The following is a 25,993-nucleotide window of genomic DNA, read 5'->3' as shown; positions in this document are numbered from 1 at the left end:
AAGGCTAATAAGCATACATCTAGAACGTTTCCTAGAAAAACTTTAAAAAGTCAATAATCTGGAGAGTTTTTGTAAGATGTTTCTTCCATCAACCAACGAAGAAACACATTGGTACTTTCCCATGATGACTGAGTGCTTCAGGATCTCTTGCACTTACATGTGCAGCAGAGTACTGCAATGGAAGCATGCTGGGCCCATAACCCAGAGGTAGGCAGATTGAAACTATCCTTTGCTATATGCATTTTTTTTTGTTAATTTAAGTAATCAAAACTGGGATTGATATTTTTGCTCTTTTATTTTTACTTAAAGTACAATAACTTTTACCATTTTAATTTGTTTTAATAGTATATTGACAGTATAGTTTTCTTTAAAAAATCCACTTAATTTTCTTTACCCTATTATTAAAAGGGTAATTGACAAAAACAAACTACATTGTCACCAGAAGAGCAATACAAAATGTACAAGTGATATATTAAAATCATCTTTCCAGCTTGAATTTCAATGATGCATTGGGGCAACGATTTTGTGAGAAACATCTTCACCCTTAAATAAAGATTTTCTTAATTCCTTACATGTGTGCTAATTAGATATCACCTTGTTTTCACATTAAACAGACTTCTACATGAGAAAGCAGCAAGGATGCAGTGGCGTTAATGTTTCCTGGTGTCAACCTGTATTATTTCAGTAGACATTGAAATGAGGATGCATCTTGCTGCCTTTCCAATGAAGCAAGTTTAATTTAGTAATAGGTGAAAAACCATCCCTACAAAGGTGTTAATCAGAGACTTGGCTTTGTGGACACTTTTCAAAGAACAAATTTGTTAGCATAAAAATAAAGCCAGAAAATGAAGAGCTGTTTAATCACTCAATTGGATTTTTTTTGCCAGCATATTTCTTTTTCTCTGCAACCCACTGCTAAATTGTGCTTCCTAGCTGTTTTTATAAAATCACTGAGTCAAATCTAACTACATCAGAGAAGGCCAGGTACCCTACAGCATAACAGGGGGTTTGAAATTTTGACTTGTCTACTTAAAGATCACCAAAATCTGATAACAAGGTCAATTACGTCCCTGGTTGGGATTGAACCACCAACCTTTTGGTTAGTAGCCGGACACACTAACCGATTGCGCCACAGAGACACTTTGCCAAAAGTACATACTGACAAAGTCTAATAAGCATACATCTAGAACGTTTCCTAGAAAAACTTTAAAAAGTCAATAATCTGGAGAGTTTTTGTAAGATGTTTCTTCCATCAACCAATGAAGAAACACATTGGTACTTTCCCATGATGAGTGAGTGCTTCAGGATCTCTTGCACTTACATGTGCAGCAGAGTACTGCAATGGAAGCATGCTGGGCCCATAACCCAGAGGTAGGCAGATTGAAACTATCCTTTGCTATATGCATTTTTTTTGTTAATTTAAGTAATCAAAACTGGGATTGATATTTTTGCTCTTTTATTTTTACTTGAAGTACAATAACTTTTACCATTTTAATTTGTTTGAATAGTATATTGACAGTATAGTTTTCTTTAAAAAATCCACTTAATTTTCTTTACCCTATTATTAAAAGGGTAATTGACAAAAACAAACTACATTGTCACCAGAAGAGCAATACAAAATGTACAAGTGATATATTAAAATCATCTTTCCAGCTTGAATTTCAATGATGCATTGGGGCAACGATTTTGTGAGAAACATCTTCACCCTTAAATAAAGATTTTCTTAATTCCTTACCTGTGTGCTAATTAGATATCACCTTGTTTTCACATTAAACAGACTTCTACATGAGAAAGCAGCAAGGATGCAGTGGCGTTAATGTTTCCTGGTGTCAACCTGTATTATTTCAGTAGACATTGAAATGAGGATGCATCTTGCTGCCTTTCCAATGAAGCAAGTTTAATTTAGTAATAGGTGAAAAACCATCCCTACAAAGGTGTTAATCAGAGACTTGGCTTTGTGGACACTTTTCAGAGAACAAATTTGTTAGCATAAAAATAAAGCCAGAAAATGAAGAGCTGTTTAATCACTCAATTGGATTTTTTTTGCCAGCATATTTCTTTTTCTCTGCAACCCACTGCTAAATTGTGCTTCCTAGCTGTTTTTATAAAATCACTGAATCAAATCTAACTCTTATTACATCAGAGAAGGCAAGGTACCCTACACCATAACAGGGGGTTTGAAATTTTGACTTGTCTACTTAAAGATCACCAAAATCTGATAACAAGGTCAATTACGTCCCTGGTTGGGATTAAACCACCAACCTTTTGGTTAGTAGCCGGACACACTAACCGATTGCGCCACAGAGACACTTCCCAAAAAGTACATACTGACAAAGGCTAATAAGCATACATCTAGAACGTTTCCTAGAAAAACTTTAAAAAGTCAATAATCTGGAGAGTTTTTGTAAAATGTTTCTTCCATCAACCAACGAAGAAACACATTGGTACTTTCCCATGATGAGTGAGTGCTTCAGGATCTCTTGCACTTACATGTGCAGCAGAGTACTGCAATGGAAGCATGCTGGGCCCATAACCCAGAGGTAGGCAGATTGAAACTATCCTTTGCTATATGCATTTTTTTTTGTTAATTTAAGTAATCAAAACTGGGATTGATATTTTTGCTCTTTTATTTTTACTTGAAGTACAATAACTTTTACCATTTTAATTTGTTTGAATAGTATATTGACAGTATAGTTTTCTTTAAAAAATCCACTTAATTTTCTTTACCCTATTATTAAAAGGGTAATTGACAAAAACAAACTACATTGTCACCAGAAGAGCAATACAAAATGTACAAGTGATATATTAAAATCATCTTTCCAGCTTGAATTTCAATGATGCATTGGGGCAACGATTTTGTGAGAAACATCTTTACCCTTAAATAAAGGTTTTCTTAATTCCTTACCTGTGTGCTAATTAGATATCACCTTGTTTTCACATTAAACAAACTTCCACATGTGAAAGCAGCAAGGATGCAGTGGCGTTAATGTTTCCTGGTGTCAACCTGTATTATTTCAGTAGAAATTGAAATGAGGATGCATCTTGCTGCCTTTCCAATGAAGCAAGTTTAATTTAGTAATAGGTGAAAAACCATCCCTACAAAGGTGTTAATCAGAGACTTGGCTTTGTGGACACTTTTCAGAGAACAAATTTGTTAGCATAAAAATAAAGCCAGAAAATGAAGAGCTGTTTAATCACTCAATTGGATTTTTTTTGCCAGCATATTTCTTTTTCTCTGCAACCCACTGCTAAATAGTGCTTCCTAGCTGTTTTTATAAAATCACTGAATCAAATCTAACTCTGATTACATCAGAGAAGGCCAGGTACCCTACACCATAACAGGGGGTTTGAAATTTTGACTTGTCTACTTAAAGATCACCAAAATCTGATAACAAGGTCAATTACGTCCCTGGGTGGGATTGAACCACCAACTTTTTGGTTAGTAGCCAAACACACTAACCGATTGCGCCACAGAGTCACTTTGTAAAAAGTACATACTGACAAAGGCTAATAAGCATACATCTAGAACGTTTCCTAGAAAAACTTTAAAAAGTCAATAATCTGGAGAGTTTTTGTAAGATGTTTCTTCCATCAACCAACGAAGAAACACATTGGTACTTTCCCATGATGACTGAGTGCTTCAGGATCTCTTGCACTTACATGTGCAGCAGAGTACTGCAATGGAAGCATGCTGGGCCCATAACCCAGAGGTAGGCAGATTGAAACTATCCTTTGCTATATGCATTTTTTTTTGTTAATTTAAGTAATCAAAACTGGGATTGATATTTTTGCTCTTTTATTTTTACTTAAAGTACAATAACTTTTACCATTTTAATTTGTTTTAATAGTATATTGACAGTATAGTTTTCTTTAAAAAATCCACTTAATTTTCTTTACCCTATTATTAAAAGGGTAATTGACAAAAACAAACTACATTGTCACCAGAAGAGCAATACAAAATGTTCAAGTGATATATTAAAATCATCTTTCCAGCTTGAATTTCAATGATGCATTGGGGCAACGATTTTGTGAGAAACATCTTCACCCTTAAATAAAGATTTTCTTAATTCCTTACCTGTGTGCTAATTAGATATCACCTTGTTTTCACATTAAACAGACTTCTACATGAGAAAGCAGCAAGGATGCAGTGGCGTTAATGTTTCCTGGTGTCAACCTGTATTATTTCAGTAGACATTGAAATGAGGATGCATCTTGCTGCCTTTCCAATGAAGCAAGTTTAATTTAGTAATAGGTGAAAAACCATCCCTACAAAGGTGTTAATCAGAGACTTGGCTTTGTGGACACTTTTCAGAGAACAAATTTGTTAGCATAAAAATAAAGCCAGAAAATGAAGAGCTGTTTAATCACTCAATTGGATTTTTTTGCCAGCATATTTCTTTTTCTCTGCAACCCACTGCTAAATTGTGCTTTCTAGCTGTTTTTATAAAATCAATGAATCAAATCTAATTACATCAGAGAAGGCCAGGTACCCTACACCATAACAGGGGGTTTGAAATTTTGACTTGTCTACTTAAAGATCACCAAAATCTGATAACAAGGTCAATTACGTCCCTGGTTGGGATTGAACTACCAACCTTTTGGTTAGTAGCCGGACACACTAGCTGATTGCGCTACAGAGACACTTTGCAAAAAGTCCATACTGACAAAGGCTAATAAGCATACATCTAGAACGTTTCCTAGAAAAACTTTAAAAAGTCAATAATCTGGAGAGTTTTTGTAAGATGTTTCTTCCATCAACCAACGAAGAAACACATTGGTACTTTCCCATGATGAGTGAGTGCTTCAGGATCTCTTGCACTTACATGTGCAGCAGAGTACTGCAATGGAAGCATGCTGGGCCCATAACCCAGAGGTAGGCAGATTGAAACTATCCTTTGCTATATGCATTTTTTTTTGTTAATTTAAGTAATCAAAACTGGGATTGATATTTTTGCTCTTTTATTTTTACTTAAAGTACAATAACTTTTACCATTTTAATTTGTTTTAATAGTATATTGACAGTATTGTTTTCTTTCAAAAATCCACTTAATTTTCTTTACCCTATTATTAAAATGGTAATTGACAAAAACAAACTACATTGCCACCAGAAGAGCAATACAAAATGTACAAGTGATATATTAAAATCATCTTTCCAGCTTGAATTTCAATGATGCATTGGGGCAACGATTTTGTGAGAAACATCTTCACCCTTAAATAAAGATTTTCTTAATTCCTTACCTGTGTGCTAATTAGATATCACCTTGTTTTCACATTAAACAGACTTCCACATGAGAAAGCAGCAAGGATACAGTGGCGTTAATGTTTCCTGGTGTCAACCTGTATTATTTCAGTAGACATTGAATTAAGGATGCATCTTGCTGCCTTTCCAATGAAGCAAGTTTAATTTAGTAATAGGTGAAAAACCATCCCTACAAAGGTGTTAATCAGAGACTTGGCTTTGTGGACACTTTTCAAAGAACAAATTTGTTAGCATAAAAATAAAGCCAGAAAATGAAGAGCTGTTTAATCACTCAATTGGATTTTTTTTGCCAGCATATTTCTTTTTCTCTGCAACCCACTGCTAAATTGTGCTTCCTAGCTGTTTTTATAAAATCACTGAATCAAATCTAACTCTGATTACATCAGAGAAGGCCAGGTACCCTACACCATAACAGGGGGTTTGAAATTTTGACTTGTCTACTTAAAGATCACCAAAATCTGATAACAAGGTCAATTACGTCCCTGGGTGGGATTGAACCACCAACCTTTTGGTTAGTAGCCAGACACACTAACCGATTGCGCCACAGAGTCACTTTGTAAAAAATACATACTGACAAAGGCTAATAAGCATACATCTAGAACGTTTCCTAGAAAAACTTTAAAAAGTCAATAATCTGGAGAGTTTTTGTAAGATGTTTCTTCCATCAACCAACGAAGAAACACATTGGTACTTTCCCATGATGACTGAGTGCTTCAGGATCTCTTGCACTTACATGTGCAGCAGAGTACTGCAATGGAAGCATGCTGGGCCCATAACCCAGAGGTAGGCAGATTGAAACTATCCTTTGCTATATGCATTTTTTTTTGTTAATTTAAGTAATCAAAACTGGGATTGATATTTTTGCTCTTTTATTTTTACTTGAAGTACAATAACTTTTACCATTTTAATTTGTTTGAATAGTATATTGACAGTATAGTTTTCTTTAAAAAATCCACTTAATTTTCTTTACCCTATTATTAAAAGGGTAATTGACAAAAACAAACTACATTGTCACCAGAAGAGCAATACAAAATGTACAAGTGATATATTAAAATCATCTTTCCAGCTTGAATTTCAATGATGCATTGGGGCAACGATTTTGTGAGAAACATCTTCACCCTTAAATAAAGATTTTCTTAATTCCTTACCTGTGTGCTAATTAGATATCACCTTGTTTTCACATTAAACAAACTTCCACATGAGAAAGCAGCAAGGATGCAGTGGCGTTAATGTTTCCTGGTGTCAACCTGTATTATTTCAGTAGAAATTGAAATGAGGATGCATCTTGCTGCCTTTCCAATGAAGCAAGTTTAATTTAGTAATAGGTGAAAAACCATCCCTACAAAGGTGTTAATCAGAGACTTGGCTTTGTGGACACTTTTCAGAGAACAAATTTGTTAGCATAAAAATAAAGCCAGAAAATGAAGAGCTGTTTAATCACTCAATTGGATTTTTTTTGCCAGCATATTTCTTTTTCTCTGCAACCCACTGCTAAATAGTGCTTCCTAGCTGTTTTTATAAAATCACTGAATCAAATCTAACTCTGATTACATCAGAGAAGGCCAGGTACCCTACACCATAACAGGGGGTTTGAAATTTTGACTTGTCTACTTAAAGATCACCAAAATCTGATAACAAGGTCAATTACGTGCCTGGGTGGGATTGAACCACCAACCTTTTGGTTAATAGCCGTGCACACTAACTGATTGCGCCACAAAGACACTTTGCAAAAGTACATACTGACAAAGGCTAATAAGCATTCATCTAAAACGTTTCCTAGAAAAACTTTAAAAAGTCAATAATCTGGAGAGTTTTTGTAAAATGTTTCTTCCATCAACCAACGAAGAAACACATTGGTACTTTCCCATGATGACTGAGTGCTTCAGGATCTCTTGCACTTACATGTGCAGCAGAGTACTGCAATGGAAGCATGCTGGGCCCATAACCCAGAGGTAGGCAGATTGAAACTATCCTTTGCTATATGCATTTTTTTTTGTTAATTTAAGTAATCAAAACTGGGATTGATATTTTTGCTCTTTTATTTTTACTTAAAGTACAATAACTTTTACCATTTTAATTTGTTTTAATAGTATATTGACAGTATAGTTTTCTTTAAAAAATCCACTTAATTTTCTTTACCCTATTATTAAAAGGGTAATTGACAAAAACAAACTACATTGTCACCAGAAGAGCAATACAAAATGTTCAAGTGATATATTAAAATCATCTTTCCAGCTTGAATTTCAATGATGCATTGGGGCAACGATTTTGTGAGAAACATCTTCACCCTTAAATAAAGATTTTCTTAATTCCTTACCTGTGTGCTAATTAGATATCACCTTGTTTTCACATTAAACAGACTTCTACATGAGAAAGCAGCAAGGATGCAGTGGCGTTAATGTTTCCTGGTGTCAACCTGTATTATTTCAGTAGACATTGAAATGAGGATGCATCTTGCTGCCTTTCCAATGAAGCAAGTTTAATTTAGTAATAGGTGAAAAACCATCCCTACAAAGGTGTTAATCAGAGACTTGGCTTTGTGGACACTTTTCAGAGAACAAATTTGTTAGCATAAAAATAAAGCCAGAAAATGAAGAGCTGTTTAATCACTCAATTGGATTTTTTTTGCCAGCATATTTCTTTTTCTCTACAACCCACTGCTAAATTGTGCTTCCTAGCTGTTTTTATAAAATCAGTGAATCAAATCTAACTCTGATTACATCAGAGAAGGCCAGGTACCCTACACCATAACAGGGGGTTTGAAATTTTGACTTGTCTACTTAAAGATCACCAAAATCTGATAACAAGGTCAATTACGTCCCTGGGTTGGATTGAACCACCAACCTTTTGGTTAGTAGCCGGACACACTAACCGATTGCGCCACAGAGACACTTTGCAAAAGGTACTTACTGACAAAGGCTAATAAGCATACATCTAGAACGTTTCCTAGAAAAACTTTCAAAAGTCAATAATCTGGAGAGTTTTTGTAAGATGTTTCTTCCATCAACCAACGAAGAAACACATTGGTACTTTCCCATGATGACTGAGTGCTTCAGGATCTCTTGCACTTACATGTGCAGCAGAGTACTGCAATGGAAGCATGCTGGGCCCATAACCCAGAGGTAGGCAGATTGAAACTATCCTTTGCTATATGCTTTTTTTTTTGTTAATTTAAGTAATCAAAACTGGGATTGATATTTTTGCTCTTTTATTTTTTCTTAAAGTACAATAACTTTTACCATTTTAATTTGTTTTAATAGTATATTGACAGTATAGTTTTCTTTAAAAAATCCACTTAATTTTCTTTACCCTATTATTAAAAGGGTAATTGACAAAAACAAACTACATTGTCACCAGAAGAGCAATACAAAATGTACAAGTGATATATTAAAATCATCTTTCCAGCTTGAATTTCAATGATGCATTGGGGCAACGATTTTGTGAGAAACATCTTCACCCTTAAATAAAGATTTTCTTAATTCCTTACCTGTGTGCTAATTAGATATCAACTTGTTTTCACATTAAACAGACTTCTACATGAGAAAGCAGCAAGGATGCAGTGGCGTTAATGTTTCCTGGTGTCAACCTGTATTATTTCAGTAGACATTGAAATGAGGATGCATCTTGCTGCCTTTCCAATGAAGCAAGTTTAATTTAGTAATAGGTGAAAAACCATCCCTACAAAGGTGTTAATCAGAGACTTGGCTTTGTGGACACTTTTCAGAGAACAAATTTGTTAGCATAAAAATAAAGCCAGAAATGAAGAGCTGTTTAATCACTCAATTGGATTTTTTTTGCCAGCATATTTCTTTTTCTCTGCAACCCACTGCTAAATTGTGCTTCCTAGCTGTTTTTATAAAATCAATGAATCAAATCTAACTCTGATTACATCAGAGAAGGCCAGGTACCCTACACCATAACAGGGGGTTTGAAATTTTGACTTGTCTACTTAAAGATCACCAAAATCTGATAACAAGGTCAGTTACGTCCCTGGGTGGGATTGAACCACCAACCTTTTGGTTAGTAGCCGGACACACTAACCGATTGCGCCACAGAGACACTTTGCGAAAAGTACATTCTGACAAAGGCTAATAAGCATACATCTAGAACGTTTCCTAGAAAAACTTTAAAAAGTCAATAATCTGGAGAGTTTTTGTAAGATGTTTCTTCCATCAACCAACGAAGAAACACATTGGTACTTTCCCATGATGACTGAGTGCTTCAGGATCACTTGCACTTACATGTGCAGCAGAGTACTGCAATGGAAGCATGCTGGGCCCATAACCCAGAGGTAGGCAGATTGAAACTATCCTTTGCTATATGCATTTTTTTTGTTAATTTAAGTAATCAAAACTGGGATTGATATTTTTGCTCTTTTATTTTTACTTGAAGTACAATAACTTTTACCATTTTAATTTGTTTGAATAGTATATTGACAGTATAGTTTTCTTTAAAAAATCCACTTAATTTTCTTTACCCTATTATTAAAAGGGTAATTGACAAAAACAAACTACATTGTCACCAGAAGAGCAATACAAAATGTACAAGTGATATATTAAAATCATCTTTCCAGCTTGAATTTCAATGATGCATTGGGGCAACGATTTTGTGAGAAACATCTTCACCCTTAAATAAAGATTTTCTTAATTCCTTACCTGTGTGCTAATTAGATATCACCTTGTTTTCACATTAAACAGACTTCTACATGAGAAAGCAGCAAGGATGCAGTGGCGTTAATGTTTCCTGGTGTCAACCTGTATTATTTCAGTAGACATTGAAATGAGGATGCATCTTGCTGCCTTTCCAATGAAGCAAGTTTAATTTAGTAATAGGTGAAAAACCATCCCTACAAAGGTGTTAATCAGAGACTTGGCTTTGTGGACACTTTTCAGAGAACAAATTTGTTAGCATAAAAATAAAGCCAGAAAATGAAGAGCTGTTTAATCACTCAATTGGATTTTTTTGCCAGCATATTTCTTTTTCTCTGCAACCCACTGCTAAATTGTGCTTTCTAGCTGTTTTTATAAAATCAATGAATCAAATCTAATTACATCAGAGAAGGCCAGGTACCCTACACCATAACAGGGGGTTTGAAATTTTGACTTGTCTACTTAAAGATCACCAAAATCTGATAACAAGGTCAATTACGTCCCTGGGTTGGATTGAACCACCAACCTTTTGGTTAGTAGCCGGACACACTAACCGATTGCGCCACAGAGACACTTTGCAAAAGGTACTTACTGACAAAGGCTAATAAGCATACATCTAGAACGTTTCCTAGAAAAACTTTAAAAAGTCAATAATCTGGAGAGTTTTTGTAAGATGTTTCTTCCATCAACCAACGAAGAAACACATTGGTACTTTCCCATGATGACTGAGTGCTTCAGGATCTCTTGCACTTACATGTGCAGCAGAGTACTGCAATGGAAGCATGCTGGGCCCATAACCCAGAGGTAGGCAGATTGAAACTATCCTTTGCTATATGCTTTTTTTTTTGTTAATTTAAGTAATCAAAACTGGGATTGATATTTTTGCTCTTTTATTTTTTCTTAAAGTACAATAACTTTTACCATTTTAATTTGTTTTAATAGTATATTGACAGTATTGTTTTCTTTCAAAAATCCACTTAATTTTCTTTACCCTATTATTAAAATGGTAATTGACAAAAACAAACTACATTGTCACCAGAAGAGCAATACAAAATGTACAAGTGATATATTAAAATCATCTTTCCAGCTTGAATTTCAATGATGCATTGGGGCAACGATTTTGTGAGAAACATTTTCACCCTTAAATAAAGATTTTCTTAATTCCTTACCTGTGTGCTAATTAGATATCACCTTGTTTTCACATTAAACAGACTTCTACATGAGAAAGCAGCAAGGATGCAGTGGCGTTAATGTTTCCTGGTGTCAACCTGTATTATTTCAGTAGACATTGAAATGAGGATGCATCTTGCTGCCTTTCCAATGAAGCAAGTTTAATTTAGTAATAGGTGAAAAACCATCCCTACAAAGGTGTTAATCAGAGACTTGGCTTTGTGGACACTTTTCAGAGAACAAATTTGTTAGCATAAAAATAAAGCCAGAAATGAAGAGCTGTTTAATCACTCAATTGGATTTTTTTTGCCAGCATATTTCTTTTTCTCTGCAACCCACTGCTAAATTGTGCTTCCTAGCTGTTTTTATAAAATCAATGAATCAAATCTAACTCTGATTATATCAGAGAAGGCCAGGTACCCTACACCATAACAGGGGGTTTGAAATTTTGACTTGTCTACTTAAAGATCACCAAAATCTGATAACAAGGTCAGTTACGTCCCTGGGTGGGATTGAACCACCAACCTTTTGGTTAGTAGCCAGACACACTAACCGATTGCGCCACAGAGACACTTTGCAAAAAGTACATTCTGACAAAGGCTAATAAGCATACATCTAGAACGTTTCCTAGAAAAACTTTAAAAAGTCAATAATCTGGAGAGTTTTTGTAAGATGTTTCTTCCATCAACCAACGAAGAAACACATTGGTACTTTCCCATGATGACTGAGTGCTTCAGGATCTCTTGCACTTACATGTGCAGCAGAGTACTGCAATGGAAGCATGCTGGGCCCATAACCCAGAGGTAGGCAGATTGAAACTATCCTTTGCTATATGCATTTTTTTTTGTTAATTTAAGTAATCAAAACTGGGATTGATATTTTTGCTCTTTTATTTTTACTTGAAGTACAATAACTTTTACCATTTTAATTTGTTTGAATAGTATATTGACAGTATAGTTTTCTTTAAAAAATCCACTTAATTTTCTTTACCCTATTATTAAAAGGGTAATTGACAAAAACAAACTACATTGTCACCAGAAGAGCAATACAAAATGTACAAGTGATATATTAAAATCATCTTTCCAGCTTGAATTTCAATGATGCATTGGGGCAACGATTTTGTGAGAAACATCTTCACCCTTAAATAAAGATTTTCTTAATTCCTTACCTGTGTGCTAATTAGATATCACCTTGTTTTCACATTAAACAGACTTCTACATGAGAAAGCAGCAAGGATGCAGTGGCGTTAATGTTTCCTGGTGTCAACCTGTATTATTTCAGTAGACATTGAAATGAGGATGCATCTTGCTGCCTTTCCAATGAAGCAAGTTTAATTTAGTAATAGGTGAAAAACCATCCCTACAAAGGTGTTAATCAGAGACTTGGCTTTGTGGACACTTTTCAGAGAACAAATTTGTTAGCATAAAAATAAAGCCAGAAAATGAAGAGCTGTTTAATCACTCAATTGGATTTTTTTGCCAGCATATTTCTTTTTCTCTGCAACCCACTGCTAAATTGTGCTTTCTAGCTGTTTTTATAAAATCAATGAATCAAATCTAATTACATCAGAGAAGGCCAGGTACCCTACACCATAACAGGGGGTTTGAAATTTTGACTTGTCTACTTAAAGATCACCAAAATCTGATAACAAGGTCAATTACGTCCCTGGTTGGGATTGAACCACCAACCTTTTGGTTAGTAGCCGGACACACTAGCTGATTGCGCTACAGAGACACTTTGCAAAAAGTCCCTACTGACAAAGGCTAATAAGCATACATCTAGAACGTTTCCTAGAAAAACTTTAAAAAGTCAATAATCTGGAGAGTTTTTGTAAGATGTTTCTTCCATCAACCAACGAAGAAACACATTGGTACTTTCCCATGATGAGTGAGTGCTTCAGGATCTCTTGCACTTACATGTGCAGCAGAGTACTGCAATGGAAGCATGCTGGGCCCATAACCCAGAGGTAGGCAGATTGAAACTATCCTTTGCTATATGCATTTTTTTTTGTTAATTTAAGTAATCAAAACTGGGATTGATATTTTTGCTCTTTTATTTTTACTTAAAGTACAATAACTTTTACCATTTTAATTTGTTTTAATAGTATATTGACAGTATTGTTTTCTTTCAAAAATCCACTTAATTTTCTTTACCCTATTATTAAAATGGTAATTGACAAAAACAAACTACATTGCCACCAGAAGAGCAATACAAAATGTACAAGTGATATATTAAAATCATCTTTCCAGCTTGAATTTCAATGATGCATTGGGGCAACGATTTTGTGAGAAACATCTTCACCCTTAAATAAAGATTTTCTTAATTCCTTACCTGTGTGCTAATTAGATATCACCTTGTTTTCACATTAAACAGACTTCCACATGAGAAAGCAGCAAGGATACAGTGGCGTTAATGTTTCCTGGTGTCAACCTGTATTATTTCAGTAGACATTGAATTAAGGATGCATCTTGCTGCCTTTCCAATGAAGCAAGTTTAATTTAGTAATAGGTGAAAAACCATCCCTACAAAGGTGTTAATCAGAGACTTGGCTTTGTGGACACTTTTCAAAGAACAAATTTGTTAGCATAAAAATAAAGCCAGAAAATGAAGAGCTGTTTAATCACTCAATTGGATTTTTTTTGCCAGCATATTTCTTTTTCTCTGCAACCCACTGCTAAATTGTGCTTCCTAGCTGTTTTTATAAAATCACTGAATCAAATCTAACTCTGATTACATCAGAGAAGGCCAGGTACCCTACACCATAACAGGGGGTTTGAAATTTTGACTTGTCTACTTAAAGATCACCAAAATCTGATAACAAGGTCAATTACGTCCCTGGGTGGGATTGAACCACCAACCTTTTGGTTAGTAGCCAGACACACTAACCGATTGCGCCACAGAGTCACTTTGTAAAAAGTACATACTGACAAAGGCTAATAAGCATACATCTAGAACGTTTCCTGAAAAACTTTAAAAAGTCAATAATCTGGAGAGTTTTTGTAAAATGTTTCTTCCATCAACCAACGAAGAAACACATTGGTACTTTCCCATGATGACTGAGTGCTTCAGGATCTCTTGCACTTACATGTGCAGCAGAGTACTGCAATGGAAGCATGCTGGGCCCATAACCCAGAGGTAGGCAGATTGAAACTATCCTTTGCTATATGCATTTTTTTTTTGTTAATTTAAGTAATCAAAACTGGGATTGATATTTTTGCTCTTTTATTTTTACTTGAAGTACAATAACTTTTACCATTTTAATTTGTTTGAATAGTATATTGACAGTATAGTTTTCTTTAAAAAATCCACTTAATTTTCTTTACCCTATTATTAAAAGGGTAATTGACAAAAACAAACTACATTGTCACCAGAAGAGCAATACAAAATGTACAAGTGATATATTAAAATCATCTTTCCAGCTTGAATTTCAATGATGCATTGGGGCAACGATTTTGTGAGAAACATCTTCACCCTTAAATAAAGATTTTCTTAATTCCTTACCTGTGTGCTAATTAGATATCACCTTGTTTTCACATTAAACAAACTTCCACATGAGAAAGCAGGAAAGCAGCAAGGATGCAGTGGCGTTAATGTTTCCTGGTGTCAACCTGTATTATTTCAGTAGAAATTGAAATGAGGATGCATCTTGCTGCCTTTCCAATGAAGCAAGTTTAATTTAGTAATAGGTGAAAAACCATCCCTACAAAGGTGTTAATCAGAGACTTGGCTTTGTGGACACTTTTCAGAGAACAAATTTGTTAGTATAAAAATAAAGCCAGAAAATGAAGAGCTGTTTAATCACTCAATTGGATTTTTTTTGCCAGCATATTTCTTTGTCTCTGCAACCCACTGCTAAATTGTGCTTCCTATCTGTTTTTATAAAATCACTGAATCAAATCTAACTCTGATTACATCAGAGAAGGCCAGGTACCCTACACCATAACAGGGGGTTTGAAATTTTGACTTGTCTACTTAAAGATCACCAAAATCTGATAACAAGGTCAATTACGTCCCTGGGTGGGATTGAACCACCAACCTTTTGTTAGTAGCCAGACACACTAACCGATTGCGCCACAGAGACACTTTGTAAAAAGTACTTACTGACAAAGGCTAATAAGCATACATCTAGAACGTTTCCTAGAAAAACTTTAAAAAGTCAATAATCTGGAGAGTTTTTGTAAGATGTTTCTTCCATCAACCAACGAAGAAACACATTGGTACTTTCCCATGATGACTGAGTGCTTCAGGATCTCTTGCACTTACATGTGCAGCAGAGTACTGCAATGGAAGCATGCTGGGCCCATAACCCAGAGGTAGGCAGATTGAAACTATCCTTTGCTATATGCATTTTTTTTTGTTCATTTAAGTAATCAAAACTGGGATTGATATTTTTGCTCTTTTATTTTTACTTAAAGTACAATAACTTTTACCATTTTAATTTGTTTTAATAGTATATTGACAGTATAGTTTTCTTTAAAAAATCCACTTAATTTTCTTTACCCTATTATTAAAAGGGTAATTGACAAAAACAAACTACATTGTCACCAGAAGAGCAATACAAAATGTACAAGTGATATATTAAAATCATCTTTCCAGCTTGAATTTCAATGATGCATTGGGGCAACGATTTTGTGAGAAACATCTTCACCCTTAAATAAAGATTTTCTTAATTCCTTACCTGTGTGCTAATTAGATATCACCTTGTTTTCACATTAAACAGACTTCTACATGAGAAAGCAGCAAGGATGCAGTGGCGTTAATGTTTCCTGGTGTCAACCTGTATTATTTCAGTAGACATTGAAATGAGGATGCATCTTGCTGCCTTTCCAATGAAGCAAGTTTAATTTAGTAATAGGTGAAAAACCATCCCTACAAAGGTGTTAATCAGAGACTTGGCTTTGTGGACACTTTTCAGAGAACAAATTTGTTAGCATAAAAATAAAGCCAGAAAATGAAGAGCTGTTTAATCACTCAATTGGATTTTTTTTTGCCAGCATATTTCTTTTTCTCTGCAACCCACTGCTAAATTGTGCTTCCTAGCTGTTTTTATAAAATCACTGAATCAAATCTAACTCTGATTACATCAGAGAAGGCCAGGTACCCTACACCAGAACAGGGGGATTTGAAATTTTGACTTGTCTACTTAAAGATCACCAAAATCTGATAACAAGGTCAATTACGTCCCTGGGTGGGATTGAACCACCAACCTTTTGGTTAATAGCCGTGCACACTAACTGATTGCGCCACAAAGACACTTTGCAAAAGTACATACTGACAAAGGCTAATAAGCATTCATCTAAAACGTTTCCTAGAAAAACTTTAAAAAGTCAATAATCTGGAGAGTTTTTGTAAAATGTTTCTTCCATCAACCAACGAAGAAACACATTGGTACTTTCCCATGATGAGTGAGTGCTTCAGGATCTCTTGCACTTACATGTGCAGCAGAGTACAGCAATGGAAGCATGCTGGGCCCAAAACCCAGCGGTAGGCAGATTGAAACTATCCTTTGCTATATGCATTTTTTTTTGTTCATTTAAGTAATCAAAACTGGGATTGATATTTTTGCTCTTTTATTTTTACTTAAAGTACAATAACTTTTACCATTTTAATTTGTTTTAATAGTATATTGACAGTATTGTTTTCTTTCAAAAATCCACTTAATTTTCTTTACCCTATTATTAAAATGGTAATTGACAAAAACAAACTACATTGTCACCAGAAGAGCAATACAAAATGTACAAGTGATATATTAAAATCATCTTTCCAGCTTGAATTTCAATGATGCATTGGGGCAACGATTTTGTGAGCAACATCTTCACCCTTAAATAAAGATTTTCTTAATTCCTTACCTGTGTGCTAATTAGATATCACCTTGTTTTCACATTAAACAGACTTCCACATGAGAAAGCAGCAAGGATACAGTGGCGTTAATGTTTCCTGGTGTCAACCTGTATTATTTCAGTAGACATTGAATTGAGGATGCATCTTGCTGCCTTTCCAATGAAGCAAGTTTAATTTAGTAATAGGTGAAAAACCATCCCTACAAAGGTGTTAATCAGAGACTTGGCTTTGTGGACACTTTTCAAAGAACAAATTTGTTAGCATAAAAATAAAGCCAGAAAATGAAGAGCTGTTTAATCACTCAATTGGATTTTTTTTGCCAGCATATTTCTTTTTCTCTGCAACCCACTGCTAAATTGTGCTTCCTAGCTGTTTTTATAAAATCACTGAGTCAAATCTAACTACATCAGAGAAGGCCAGGTACCCTACAGCATAACAGGGGGTTTGAAATTTTGACTTGTCTACTTAAAGATCACCAAAATCTGATAACAAGGTCAATTACGTCCCTGGTTGGGATTGAACCACCAACCTTTTGGTTAGTAGCCAGACACACTAACCGATTGCGCCACAGAGACACTTTGCAAAAAGTACATACTGACAAAGTCTAATAAGCATACATCTAGAACGTTTCCTAGAAAAACTTTAAAAAGTCAATAATCTGGAGAGTTTTTGTAAGATGTTTCTTCCATCAACCAATGAAGAAACACATTGGTACTTTCCCATGATGAGTGAGTGCTTCAGGATCTCTTGCACTTACATGTGCAGCAGAGTACTGCAATGGAAGCATGCTGGGCCCATAACCCAGAGGTAGGCAGATTGAAACTATCCTTTGCTATATGCATTTTTTTTGTTAATTTAAGTAATCAAAACTGGGATTGATATTTTTGCTCTTTTATTTTTACTTTAAGTACAATAACTTTTACCATTTTAATTTGTTTGAATAGTATATTGACAGTATAGTTTTCTTTAAAAAATCCACTTAATTTTCTTTACCCTATTATTAAAAGGGTAATTGACAAAAACAAACTACATTGTCACCAGAAGAGCAATACAAAATGTACAAGTGATATATTAAAATCATCTTTCCAGCTTGAATTTCAATGATGCATTGGGGCAACGATTTTGTGAGAAACATCTTTACCCTTAAATAAAGGTTTTCTTAATTCCTTACCTGTGTGCTAATTAGATATCACCTTGTTTTCACATTAAACAAACTTCCACATGTGAAAGCAGCAAGGATGCAGTGGCGTTAATGTTTCCTGGTGTCAACCTGTATTATTTCAGTAGAAATTGAAATGAGGATGCATCTTGCTGCCTTTCCAATGAAGCAAGTTTAATTTAGTAATAGGTGAAAAACCATCCCTACAAAGGTGTTAATCAGAGACTTGGCTTTGTGGACACTTTTCAGAGAACAAATTTGTTAGCATAAAAATAAAGCCAGAAAATGAAGAGCTGTTTAATCACTCAATTGGATTTTTTTTGCCAGCATATTTCTTTTTCTCTGCAACCCACTGCTAAATAGTGCTTCCTAGCTGTTTTTATAAAATCACTGAATCAAATCTAACTCTGATTACATCAGAGAAGGCCAGGTACCCTACACCATAACAGGGGGTTTGAAATTTTGACTTGTCTACTTAAAGATCACCAAAATCTGATAACAAGGTCAATTACGTCCCTGGGTGGGATTGAACCACCAACTTTTTGGTTAGTAGCCAAACACACTAACCGATTGCGCCACAGAGACACTTTGTAAAAAGTACATACTGACAAAGGCTAATAAGCATACATCTAGAACGTTTCCTAGAAAAACTTTAAAAAGTCAATAATCTGGAGAGTTTTTGTAAGATGTTTCTTCCATCAACCAACGAAGAAACACATTGGTACTTTCCCATGATGACTGAGTGCTTCAGGATCTCTTGCACTTACATGTGCAGCAGAGTACTGCAATGGAAGCATGCTGGGCCCATAACCCAGAGGTAGGCAGATTGAAACTATCCTTTGCTATATGCATTTTTTTTTGTTAATTTAAGTAATCAAAACTGGGATTGATATTTTTGCTCTTTTATTTTTACTTAAAGTACAATAACTTTTACCATTTTAATTTGTTTTAATAGTATATTGACAGTATAGTTTTCTTTAAAAAATCCACTTAATTTTCTTTACCCTATTATTAAAAGGGTAATTGACAAAAACAAACTACATTGTCACCAGAAGAGCAATACAAAATGTTCAAGTGATATATTAAAATCATCTTTCCAGCTTGAATTTCAATGATGCATTGGGGCAACGATTTTGTGAGAAACATCTTCACCCTTAAATAAAGATTTTCTTAATTCCTTACCTGTGTGCTAATTAGATATCACCTTGTTTTCACATTAAACAGACTTCTACATGAGAAAGCAGCAAGGATGCAGTGGCGTTAATGTTTCCTGGTGTCAACCTGTATTATTTCAGTAGACATTGAAATGAGGATGCATCTTGCTGCCTTTCCAATGAAGCAAGTTTAATTTAGTAATAGGTGAAAAACCATCCCTACAAAGGTGTTAATCAGAGACTTGGCTTTGTGGACACTTTTCAGAGAACAAATTTGTTAGCATAAAAATAAAGCCAGAAAATGAAGAGCTGTTTAATCACTCAATTGGATTTTTTTTGCCAGCATATTTCTTTTTCTCTACAACCCACTGCTAAATTGTGCTTCCTAGCTGTTTTTATAAAATCAATGAATCAAATCTAACTCTGATTACATCAGAGAAGGCCAGGTACCCTACACCATAACAGGGGGTTTGAAATTTTGACTTGTCTACTTAAAGATCACCAAAATCTGATAACAAGGTCAATTACGTCCCTGGGTTGGATTGAACCACCAACCTTTTGGTTAGTAGCCGGACACACTAACCGATTGCGCCACAGAGACACTTTGCAAAAGGTACTTACTGACAAAGGCTAATAAGCATACATCTAGAACGTTTCCTAGAAAAACTTTAAAAAGTCAATAATCTGGAGAGTTTTTGTAAGATGTTTCTTCCATCAACCAACGAAGAAACACATTGGTACTTTCCCATGATGACTGAGTGCTTCAGGATCTCTTGCACTTACATGTGCAGCAGAGTACTGCAATGGAAGCATGCTGGGCCCATAACCCAGAGGTAGGCAGATTGAAACTATCCTTTGCTATATGCTTTTTTTTTTGTTAATTTAAGTAATCAAAACTGGGATTGATATTTTTGCTCTTTTATTTTTTCTTAAAGTACAATAACTTTTACCATTTTAATTTGTTTTAATAGTATATTGACAGTATAGTTTTCTTTAAAAAATCCACTTAATTTTCTTTACCCTATTATTAAAAGGGTAATTGACAAAAACAAACTACATTGTCACCAGAAGAGCAATACAAAATGTACAAGTGATATATTAAAATCATCTTTCCAGCTTGAATTTCAATGATGCATTGGGGCAACGATTTTGTGAGAAACATCTTCACCCTTAAATAAAGATTTTCTTAATTCCTTACCTGTGTGCTAATTAGATATCACCTTGTTTTCACATTAAACAGACTTCTACATGAGAAAGCAGCAAGGATGCAGTGGCGTTAATGTTTCCTGGTGTCAACCTGTATTATTTCAGTAGACATTGAAATGAGGATGCATCTTGCTGCCTTTCCAATGAAGCAAGTTTAATTTAGTAATAGGTGAAAAACCATCCCTACAAAGGTGTTAATCAGAGACTTGGCTTTGTGGACACTTTTCAGAGAACAAATTTGTTAGCATAAAAATAAAGCCAGAAATGAAGAGCTGTTTAATCACTCAATTGGATTTTTTTTGCCAGCATATTTCTTTTTCTCTGCAACCCACTGCTAAATTGTGCTTCCTAGCTGTTTTTATAAAATCAATGAATCAAATCTAACTCTGATTACATCAGAGAAGGCCAGGTACCCTACACCATAACAGGGGGTTTGAAATTTTGACTTGTCTACTTAAAGATCACCAAAATCTGATAACAAGGTCAGTTACGTCCCTGGGTGGGATTGAACCACCAACCTTTTGGTTAGTAGCCGGACACACTAACCAATTGCGCCACAGAGACACTTTGCAAAAAGTACATTCTGACAAAGGCTAATAAGCATACATCTAGAACGTTTCCTAGAAAAACTTTAAAAAGTCAATAATCTGGAGAGTTTTTGTAAGATGTTTCTTCCATCAACCAACGAAGAAACACATTGGTACTTTCCCATGATGACTGAGTGCTTCAGGATCTCTTGCACTTACATGTGCAGCAGAGTACTGCAATGGAAGCATGCTGGGCCCATAACCCAGAGGTAGGCAGATTGAAACTATCCTTTGCTATATGCATTTTTTTTGTTAATTTAAGTAATCAAAACTGGGATTGATATTTTTGCTCTTTCATTTTTACTTAAAGTACAATAACTTTTACCATTTTAATTTGTTTTAATAGTATATTGACAGTATAGTTTTCTTTAACAAATCCACTTAATTTTCTTTACCCTATTATTAAAAGGGTAATTGACAAAAACAAACTACATTGTCACCAGAAGAGCAATACAAAATGTACAAGTGATATATTAAAATCATCTTTCCAGCTTGAATTTCAATGATGCATTGGGGCAACGATTTTGTGAGAAACATCTTCACCCTTAAATAAAGATTTTCTTAATTCCTTACCTGTGTGCTAATTAGATATCACCTTGTTTTCACATTAAACAGACTTCTACATGAGAAAGCAGCAAGGATGCAGTGGCGTTAATGTTTCCTGGTGTCAACCTGTATTATTTCAGTAGACATTGAAATGAGGATGCATCTTGCTGCCTTTCCAATGAAGCAAGTTTAATTTAGTAATAGGTGAAAAACCATCCCTACAAAGGTGTTAATCAGAGACTTGGCTTTGTGGACACTTTTCAGAGAACAAATTTGTTAGCATAAAAATAAAGCCAGAAAATGAAGAGCTGTTTAATCACTCAGTTGGATTTTTTTTGCCAGCATATTTCTTTTTCTCTGCAACCCACTGCTAAATTGTGATTCCTAGCTGTTTTTATAAAATCAATGAATCAAATCTAACTCTGATTACATCAGAGAAGGCCAGGTACCCTACACCATAACAGGGGGTTTGAAATTTTGACTTGTCTACTTAAAGATCACCAAAATCTGATAACAAGGTCAATTACGTCCCTGGGTGGGATTGAACCACCAACCTTTTGGTTAGTAGCCGGACACACTAACCGATTGCGCCACAGAGACACTTTGCAAAAAGTAAATACTGACAAAGGCTAATAAGCATACATCTAGAACGTTTCCTAGAAAAACTTTAAAAAGTCAATAATCTGGAGAGTTTTTGTAAGATGTTTCTTCCATCAACCAACGAAGAAACACATTGGTACTTTCCCATGATGAGTGAGTGCTTCAGGATCTCTTGCACTTACATGTGCAGCAGAGTACTGCAATGGAAGCATGCTGGGCCCATTACCCAGAGGTAGGCAGATTGAAACTATCCTCTGCTATATGCATTTTTTTTGTTAATTAAAGTAATCCAAAACTGGGATTGATATGTTAGCTATTTTATGTTTACTTAAAGTACAATAACTTTTACCATTTTAATTTGTTTTAATAGTATATTGACAGTATTGTTTTCTTTCAAAAATCCACTTAATTTTCTTTACCCTATTATTAAAATGGTAATTGACAAAAACAAACTACATTGTCACCAGAAGAGCAATACAAAATGTACAAGTGATATATTAAAATCATCTTTCCAGCATGAATTTCAATGATGCATTGGGGCAACGATTTTGTGAGAAACATCTTCACCCTTAAATAAAGATTTTCTTAATTTCTTACCTGTGTGCTAATTAGATATCACCTTGTTTTCACATTAAACAGACTTCCACATGAGAAAGCAGCAAGGATGCATTGGCGTTAATGTTTCCTGGTGTCAACCTGTATTATTTCAGTAGACATTGAAATGAGGATGCATCTTGCTGCCTTTCCAATGAAGCAAGTTTAATTTAGTAATAGGTGAAAAACCATCCTTACAAAGGTGTTCATCAGAGACTTGGCTTTGTGGACACTTTTCAGAGAACAAATTTGTTAGCATAAAAATAAAGCCAGAAAATGAAGAGCTTTTTAATCACTCAATTGGATTTTTTTGCCAGCATATTTCTTTTTCTCTGCAACCCACTGCTTAATTGTGCTTCCTAGCTGTTTTTATAAAATCACTGAATCAAATCTAACTCTGATTACATCAGAGAAGGCCAGGTACCCTACACCATAAGAGGGGATTTGAAATTTTGACTTGTCTACTTAAAGATCACCAAAATCTGATCACAAGTTCAATTACGTCCCTGGGTGGGATTGAACCACCAACCTTTTGGTTTATAGCTGTACACACTAACTGATTGCACCACAGAAACACTTTGCGAAAGTACATACTGACAAAGGCTAATAAGCATTCATCTAAAACGTTTCCTAGAAAAACTTTAAAAAGTCAATAATCTGGAGAGTTTTTGTAAGATGTTTCTTCCATCCACCAACGAAGAAACACATTGGTACTTTCCCATGATGACTGAGTGCTTCAGGATCTCTTGCACTTACATGTGCAGCAGAGTACTGCAATGGAAGCATGCTGGGCCCATAACCCAGAGGTAGGCAGATTAAAACTATCCTCTGCTATATGCATTTTTTTTGTTAATTAAAGTAATCCAAAACTGGGATTGATATTTTTGCTCTTTTATTTTTCATTAAAGTACAATAACTTTTACCATTTTAATTTGTTTTAATAGTATATTGAAAGTATTGTTTTCTTTTAAAAATCCACTTAATTTTCTTTACCCTATTATTAAAATGGTAATTGACAAAAACAAACTACATTGTCACCAGAAGAGCAATACAAAATGTACAAGTGATATATTAAAATCATCTTTCCAGCTTGAATTTCAATGATGCATTGGGGCAACGATTTTGTGAGAAACATTTTCACCCTTAAATAAAGATTTTCTTAATTCCTTACCTGTGTGCTAATTAGATATCACCTTGTTTTCACATTAAACAGACTTCCACATGAGAAAGCAGCAAGGATGCAGTGGCGTTAATGTTTCCTGGTGTCAACCTGTATTATTTCAGTAGACATTGAAATGAGGATGCATCTTGCTGCCTTTCCAATGAAGCAAGTTTAATTTAGTAATAGGTGAAAAACCATCCTTACAAAGGTGTTCATCAGAGACTTGGCTTTGTGGACACTTTTCAGAGAACAAATTTGTTAGCATAAAAATAAAGCCAGAAAATGAAGAGCTGTTTAATCACTCAATTGGATTTTTTTGCCTGCATATTTCTTTTTCTCTGCAACCCACTGCTAAATTGTGCTTCCTAGCTGTTTTTATAAAATCACTGAATCAAATCTAACTCTGATTACATCAGAGAAGGCCAGGTACCCTACACCATAAGAGGGGGTTTGATATTTTGACTTGTCTACTTAAAGATCACCAAAATCTGATAACAAAGTCAATTACGTCCCTGGGTGGGATTGAACCACCAACCTTTTGGTTAATAGCCATACACACTAACTGATTGCGCCACAGAGACACTTTGCAAAAGTGCATACTGACAAAGGCTAATAAGCATTCATCTAAAACGTTTCCTAGAAAAACTTTAAAAAGTCAATAATCTGGAGAGTTTTTGTAAAATGTTTCTTCCATCAACCAACGAAGAAACACATTGGTACTTTCCCATGATGAGTGAGTGCTTCAGGATCTCTTGCACTTACATGTGCAGCAGAGTACTGCAATGGAAGCATGCTGGGCCCATAACCCAGAGGTAGGCAGATTGAAACTGTCCTTTGCTATATGCATTTTTTTTGTTAATTTAAGTAATCAAAACTGGGATTGATATTTTTGCTCTTTTATTTTTACTTGAAGTACAATAACTTTTACCATTTTAATTTGTTTAAATTCACTTAATTTTCTTTACCCTATTATTAAAAGGGTAATTGACAAAAACAAACTACATTGTCACCAGAAGAGCAATACAAAATGTACAAGTGATATATTAAAATCATCTTTCCAGCTTGAATTTCAATGATGCATTGGGGCAACGATTTTGTGAGAAACATCTTCACCCTTAAATAAAGATTTTCTTAATTCCTTACCTGTGTGCTAATTAGATATCACCTTGTTTTCACATTAAACAGACTTCCACATGAGAAAGCAGCAAGGATGCAGTGGCGTTAATGTTTCCTGGTGTCAACCCGTATTATTTCAGTAGACATTGAAATGAGGATGCATCTTGCTGCCTTTCCAATGAAGCAAATTTAATTTAGTAATAGGTGAAAAACCATCCCTACAAAGGTGTTAATCAGAGAATTGGCTTTGTGGACACTTTTCAGAGAACAAATTTGTTAGCATAAAAATAAAGCCAGAAAATGAAGAGCTGTTTAATCACTCAATTGGATTTTTTTGCCAGCATATTTCTTTTTCTCTGCAACCCACTGCTAAATTGTGCTTCCTAGCTGTTTTTATAAAATCACTGAATCAAATCTAACTCTGATTACATCAGAGAAGGCCAGGTACCCTACACCATAAGAGGGGGTTTGAAATTTTGACTTGTCTACTTAAAGATCACCAAAATCTGATAACAAGGTCAATTATGTCCCTGGGTGGGATTGAACCACCAACCTTTTGGTTAGTAGCCGGACACACTAACCGATTGCGCCACAGAGACACTTCACAAAAAGTACCTACTGACAAAGGCTAATAAGCATACATCTAGAACGTTCCCTAGAAAAACTTTAAAAAGTCAATAATCTGGAGAGTTTTTGTAAAATGTTTCTTCCATCAACCAACGAAGAAACACATTCTACCCAACGGAGGATTTTTGATACTTCCAGCTTTGCCATGCAGTTTCGAGTGCCGCCTAGTTTCGAGTGCCGCCTTGATGATTTGTGTACACTACCGTGGTGGCGTTGTCAGATTGTACTTGAACAGGCCTGTTCTGTACTAGAGGCAGGGCCAGTGTCAATTAATTGAACACTGCCTGCAATTCCAGAATGTATATCAGGAGGAGAGATTCCT

The 25,993-nt window shown here is 35.0% G+C and overlaps 6 non-coding genes across 6 annotated transcripts; all 6 read right to left on the bottom strand.

Annotated features, from left to right (window-relative positions):
• Positions 1–9,245: 9,245 nt before the first annotated feature.
• On the bottom strand, positions 9,246–9,319 carry TRNAS-ACU (transfer RNA serine (anticodon ACU)). The gene has a single exon. It is a non-coding gene; the product is annotated as a tRNA-Ser (tRNA).
• A 2,257-nt stretch (positions 9,320–11,576) lies between these two features.
• On the bottom strand, positions 11,577–11,650 carry TRNAS-ACU (transfer RNA serine (anticodon ACU)). The gene has a single exon. It is a non-coding gene; the product is annotated as a tRNA-Ser (tRNA).
• A 6,940-nt stretch (positions 11,651–18,590) lies between these two features.
• On the bottom strand, positions 18,591–18,664 carry TRNAS-ACU (transfer RNA serine (anticodon ACU)). Its single transcript has one exon. It is a non-coding gene; the product is annotated as a tRNA-Ser (tRNA).
• A 2,265-nt stretch (positions 18,665–20,929) lies between these two features.
• On the bottom strand, positions 20,930–21,003 carry TRNAS-ACU (transfer RNA serine (anticodon ACU)). The gene has a single exon. It is a non-coding gene; the product is annotated as a tRNA-Ser (tRNA).
• A 1,095-nt stretch (positions 21,004–22,098) lies between these two features.
• Positions 22,099–22,172, bottom strand: TRNAS-ACU (transfer RNA serine (anticodon ACU)). Its single transcript has one exon. It is a non-coding gene; the product is annotated as a tRNA-Ser (tRNA).
• Positions 22,173–25,569: 3,397 nt separating this feature from the next.
• On the bottom strand, positions 25,570–25,643 carry TRNAS-ACU (transfer RNA serine (anticodon ACU)). The gene has a single exon. It is a non-coding gene; the product is annotated as a tRNA-Ser (tRNA).
• Positions 25,644–25,993: the final 350 nt, after the last annotated feature.

The sequence above is a fragment of the Pseudophryne corroboree genome, chromosome 8 (genome assembly GCF_028390025.1).
Source record: "Pseudophryne corroboree isolate aPseCor3 chromosome 8, aPseCor3.hap2, whole genome shotgun sequence".
Lineage (NCBI taxonomy): Eukaryota > Metazoa > Chordata > Amphibia > Anura > Myobatrachidae > Pseudophryne > Pseudophryne corroboree.
The sequence above is the reverse complement of the archived record's forward strand: the minus strand, read 5'-3'. Positions and strand labels throughout refer to the sequence as shown.